General features: G+C 34.8%; 1 non-coding gene across 1 annotated transcript; it reads left to right on the top strand.

Moving 5' to 3' along the window:
- The first annotated feature begins 235 nt into the window (after positions 1 to 235).
- On the top strand, positions 236 to 308 carry TRNAA-CGC. The gene has a single exon. It is a non-coding gene; the product is annotated as a tRNA-Ala (tRNA).
- The last annotated feature ends 6,203 nt before the right edge of the window (positions 309 to 6,511 follow it).

Raw genomic sequence — 6,511 nt, 5'->3', positions numbered from 1 at the left:
CTCTTCGCGTCCATGTTTACGTGGCATTCACAGTTCATGGATGATCACACTGAAGAGCTAGCAAATGTGTGCAGGCTCAGCTATGAAGGTTGTCTCATGGACAACTCTCGTTTGCCAAAACTCTAGCAATGGCTTTACATTCCTTTATTGTCTACGTCAATGCCAGAGTATACCGATGTTTTATAAAAAGCAAAAAACTATTTGAATTATTAATAATTAAAGCAAAATATCAATTGGGGGTGTAGCTCATATGGTAGAGCGCTCGCTTCGCATGCGAGAGGCACGGGGTTCGATTCCCCGCACCTCCATTTTGAAAATCCGATTCAAAATGTTTTTTTTTTTACTATTTTTTTCTTGTGTATCAATTTGTAAGCTTGAATGAGACCAACTTGAGCTAGGGATTGGTCAAGCATAATTGGTGTTTTATTGTAAGCTTTTATTTTCCCCGTAGAAGTTTTCAACAGAAATAGTTGCTAATCAATCAAGGAAGAACAACCTTGTGCGTGGTAATGGGACTGGATTTTCCAAAGAAAGTAAAAATTCATTTTGGTCTGATGTTTTGACGAAATCATGATGAAATTTATAAAGCATTACCTTCTTAATATAGATAGTGTATCATTACATAAGGTTCTTCTTTATGAATTTTTAAACATAAATACAAGAAAAGAACTTAGAACATCATAGGAAATACATCAAAGGGAATAGAACAAAGCAACAAAGTAGAGAGAAGAACCACTGATTACATTGTCCCCAAGGATCAAAATAGATAACAAGTCCAACAAAGCTGAATGCCACATACAAACTTAGAGACTAATCATGATGAAATTTATAAAGCATTACCTTCTTAATATAAATAGTGTATCATTACATAAGGTTCGTCTTTATGAATTTTTAAAAATAAATACAAGAAAAGAACTTAGAACATCATAGGAAGTAGAACAAACCAAGTTTCAGTTCACTAAAGCCATTCCATTGCTTATTTAATTGCAATGAACAATGCAACTCAAGAAATCATACAACACATTGAACGAAATGATATTAATGATGATCCTGTGATATCAACTTAGCCAACTTAAGCTTTTACAAAATGATATTAATATAACACCACTGCATTTAAATTTTAATGGCCTACAACACTTGATTCTTATCAAGAACATCAGTATAATATTACTATACATACATCACTGCATTCTAACTTTCACAAAATGATAATAATGTTGATCTTGTGAGACCAAAAAAAATCCGTATCAACTCCTGTTGTTTCTCCACTTGCACTGCTTGCAAGAACTGCATTTCCAGCTTACATTATATTGCTGGTTCCTATAACATTATTTAGGCAATTTAAATTAGTAACATGTACGCAAACAAGAAGCGGTACTGGATGTAAACAAGAAGAAGTAATGTATTCAAGCATCCTGTATACAGAAAAAACTAATCCTAGAGCATATAGAAGTGATCCTTTTGGAGTCTCATCCACTGCACATTCTTCTGTAATTTGCTGACATACTTGATCAGTAAGTTCTCAGCCAACAGGTCATGAGCCAATATCTCACAATTCAAAATACAGTATGCAAGCATCGTGACATCAACAATCTTGAACTTTAGAATTCAAAATCACAACCCGCTTCTTATAGAGACAGAAGGAACATATATAATATGCAAGCATCCTAACATCCTAGCGTATGTTATTAGAACCTACAACAATAAAGCTAATTTATTAATTTAATTTTCTCAATAAACTACTATAATTTAACAAATTATAACTTTGATAGTACTAGCTATAGATCCCAAATCTAGTTCATATGTGTCGTCAACACTGTTATGATTATTATTTTCAGTTGATCTTCTAATTGACACATTGTCATATTTACAACATGTAATAAAATAAATTTGTGTTTATAAGTAAACTTATAATAGAAATGCATAATGACACGTACACTTGTTGTAAATTTAGACAGTTACGTTTGTCATGTGACACTCCTCGATATCTGCATCCATGTCAAAGCCTCAAATTTGAGGTTGTTTTCTCCTTTAATGATTTTAATCTCTTCTCACATCCCTTAGTTCTTACCGTAAAAGGATCAATAATATCAAGGCTCTCATCACTGGATTTTGTTCTTTGACTTCTATCACTGCATATTCTACTAGTATTCATCTCTTGAATTTTGTTGTAGATATAATCGAATTATTCATCCAAGAAGGTTGCCCCCTCATTAGTCAAAGATGCATCATCAACTAATACTGAAACTTTATAGGATAACCTCGAGTGTCTTGACATCAAAAATCTTTCTGAATCTGGATCATCAATGAAATTTTGCTCCCTAAAACATATATTGTTCCAACTTTTGTATCTCGTGTCGATCGTTTAAGTATATATGTATCAGGCAAATAAAACACTTGATTGATACAAAAAAAAAAACTAATATATGCCTGCATGGAATGCCTATGCCCTCAAACTCAAATTTCGTGTAGCTACACGATATGTAGTCCCTTTGTTTGTCATGTGTGAACACTCTTTATTTTGAGAAAGGACTTTGAAATTTCATCACATGGTAAACCACTAAAGCAACTCCTGTAAATGTCTGTTGCACAAAATAACTATGACTCTCGATTATTTCACTTTGAAACTTCAGTCATTTTTTTTGTGTACATCTTAACCATTTGAGTTTCCATTAGTCAAGTAATATTAACCTTGGAATGCTCATTTATATCAATATGGACCACAACTAATCCATTGTGTCTTTGGTGTCTCAGTGCTCTATTAAAATGGGGGATAAAATCCATTAATGAATTCTTATTTGAGACATTTTTCTAAAAGAAAATGCATGTAAACCTTCAGATATTTGACTACTTGACATTCCTACAGAAAATAGGCTAAAATATGTTGGCACCCATCTGTGTAATAATTCATACATCAAGGACAACCAATCATTTTTCTATAGGTTAACACACTTGATAGTCTCTTCCCATGACTTTTCAAAATCATCAAGTGTTGTAGAATTTGCAATATCATTCTTTATGCTGTGATAGTGGTTTCGAAAAGTTAAAGGGTCTAATTTATCTAAAAATTTGTTCAATATGTGTCATAAACAATATCAATGTACTCTTTAAGGAAAAACTTGTGCAATGATTTTTATCATAGTAGGATCCTAATCAGTGATAATAATAATTGGTGCACCTTTAAGTATGACTTATAAGAACTTTATAAGGAACCAAACAAAAGACTCAGTTTTCTCATCACTTATAAACTCACAACCAAAAAGAATTATCTGATGATGATGATTAACTCCTACAAATGATGCAAAAATCAAGTCATTTTTATTGGTGTTATATGTTATATCAAATACAACTGCATTATTAAATACACTGTATACCCTTCTTGATACATGATCAGCTCAAAAACAACTACTAAATATGTTATCTGAATTAGTCTCGTAATCAAAGAAAAAAGTAGAATTCTTCTCTTGCTCAGATGTAAATAACTCAATCAGTGTTTCGGCATCAATACCCTTTTGTTTATCCCTTAGATTGCTCTCAAAGTTTCTAATATCTTTTTCTGTGCAACCAACCCCCTTAGGGCCTTCATTCTCTATCTCTAATAATCGCATTTATTGACAAGTTGGTACATTGACCTCTAAAAATTATTTTGTCAATATTTTCTTTGTTGTCAAAATATTACGATGTGAACATAGGAAATGCACCTTTTATTGGTACGCCGTGGTTGTTTTGATGTGGTCAACCAAATTAAGTTAGGTCATATGTATTTGATCCTTGTGTCCAAGTGTGTAGGAGCTTAGGAACACAAGAAGTCGAGCGGATGACGCAACTAGCGAGAAGGATGGCACGGGAAGGGAGTTGATGGACTCGATGCATCTGAGGGACGAGGAGCTACAGAAGAGTAGACCGGTGGACGAGAAGGACGTGTGTGATGTTCGAGAGACGAGAAGTTGGGAAGGAAGCCTACTCGAGGAGAAAACTAGAAGATGGGTCCAGATGAGCCCAATTCATGATAGACGAAATCACCCAAGCGAACGGAACAGCGGAAGAGCAAAACAGAGCTGCTGGAGGCGCCTCCAACGCTGCTGGAAGTGCCTTCGCGCCTTTCTAGTGGAAGGTGACTCCAAACTATTAAAGACACCTTCAAGCCTTCATGGAAGGCGCCTTCAATCACTTAAAGGCGCCTTAGACTGGGCAAAAAGTGGTCGTTGGCGAGGATAAAGTCTTATCCTCACTTGCCTCGCTGGAGGCGCCTTCCAGCTTGTTGGAGGTACCTTCCAGCCTTGGATAGAATTTTCCAGGGCTATAAAAAGACCCCTCGAGTTAGGAAATCAACAACAACTCCAGTATTCATTTCTTAGCACATTTCTGAACGTTTAACGAGTGTAATTGGCTTCTCCGCCTATACGAAAGAGATCTTTTCAGTGCTCTGTTCTATCTTGGATTAACAACCACCTAGGTTATAACAAAGTAACTCCTTAGTGTCTTTAATTTATTAGTTGTTTAATTTCCTTTTTATAAAGTGTGCTACTAATATGAGTTGGGAGATTGAGAAAGGTTCACGTTATTTTTTAACAGGCAATTCACTCCCTTCTTGCCAGCCGCATGAGTCCTAACAAGTGGGTATCAGAGCAAGGATGTCTCAAAAGGATTAACCATCGACTAAAGCAACGAAACGATGGGCAGTGCAAGCATTCATCCACCAAAGTTCGAGGGAGATTTCGCGCAATGGAAACGCCGAATGGAGGTATATTTTAAAATGGACTTTGAGATTCTGTTAATTATGAAATATGATTTTGTAGCCCCTAAATACCAACGTGGAGCTAGAAAGGAAGAGTATTTATGGACAAAGAAAGAACAAGCTGACTTCGTGGCGAATAGTAAAGCAGAGTTTCATCTGGTGAGCGTCCTTCCGCCCCAGGAGGTCAATCGAATCAGCAGCTATGACTCCACTAAAAAGCTCTGGGAGAAATTCCTGGAACTCCATGAAAGTACTTCGAAAGCAAAGGTAGCAGAGCGAGACATCCTCCGAACCCAGCTATCAAACTTGTAGATGAACAATGGAGAAAAGATAGCACAATTCCAAGCACGAATCAAAGAACTCATGACCTAACTCAACAATCTCGGAGAATCGGTAACAAACCGAGATTCAATCCGATACGCACTCAACACTTTCCCGAGAACTCCAGAATGATCATCCTTAGTAGATGTATACTACATCTCTAGGGACTTCGTACACTAGAGAATTTGTTTTCTACTTTTGAACTTCACGAAACTCGATGTGCAGATTCTAAGGAAATTGAAAAGTCAAACAACAATCTTACCTTGAAAGCCAAGAAGGAAGATCTAGACTCCGAAGCATCAATCGATGAAGATGAAGCAACTCTAATGGTAATAAAATTCAATAAATTTATTAAATCTAATACATTTAATAAGTCACAAGCAAAGAAACAAACTCAGAGCAAAAGGAAAGTCCAGTGTTACAACTACAATGAAGAATGACACATCAAGGACGACTGCCTTAAACTGAAGAACAAAGGCAAAAGACCAACAAAATCGAAACTCAAGACCCTGAAGGTGACATGTGATGAAACGTCATCATCAGAATCCAAAGTTGAAGAATACACCGCACTAGCCCTATTGGCAGACCATCAAAGAGAAGAGGAAAGCAGCTCAGCAATGAGCCGATGAAGGGAGAGGATCTTTAGAAGAAAGCTCCAATGAAGGGGGAGCTTCTTCAGAAGAAAGAGTGATGAAGAGGGAGCATCAGAACACAAGGCAAGTGAGATACGTGTACTATCTCCCAAGTAATCTTTTGAGTTTATCAAAATACTTTTTAAAAATATGTACAAATTGGAAAAAAAAATTGATTTGAAATGACAATTAGCTAATGTATGCCCATTAGACTTGTTTGATAATCTAAAATTAGAAAATGAAAAATTGAAAACATAAATAGAAAAATTGAAAGATAACCATGCATGCTCTAACTCCTATAAGAAAACAAGATTTAAAAATTATGATAAAATTAACTGGTACATTAGAAATCACCGAGAAAAAATTAGAAAAATCCTTAGAAGTTATGTACCAACCAAATTTTTAGTAAATCTAGTAGATAGGAACCTATACTAGGTTCCAAGATTATATTTAGATTAAATTGATATTTTTTTCCTAGAAGTCTCAGAAAGAAAATTAAATATTTATTTTCTTTAAAATGCTTTGTCTAGAAATGGTTGTTGTTCCAATACCCAAGAAGATTTAGTGTCTCACCACAGCCTAGAAACTAATTATTGAAATTAATATTTAATTGTCTAACTGTTAAAATGGTTATAAAATTTTTTTAAGAAACCCCTAGAAAAGTGTTTCATATTTTTTCATATGATCAAAGGGGGAGATAAGTATAAGTTAAGGGGGAGTAAGCATATTTTTTACTATTATTCAAATTTTTACAATTTTTATTAACTTGGTTAATTCTCTATATTGCAAGATTTTTTTTTACAACTTATTATTATTCTGT

The sequence above is a fragment of the Zingiber officinale genome, chromosome 11A, assembly GCF_018446385.1.
Source record: "Zingiber officinale cultivar Zhangliang chromosome 11A, Zo_v1.1, whole genome shotgun sequence".
Lineage (NCBI taxonomy): Eukaryota > Viridiplantae > Streptophyta > Magnoliopsida > Zingiberales > Zingiberaceae > Zingiber > Zingiber officinale.
The sequence above is the reverse complement of the archived record's forward strand: the minus strand, read 5'-3'. Positions and strand labels throughout refer to the sequence as shown.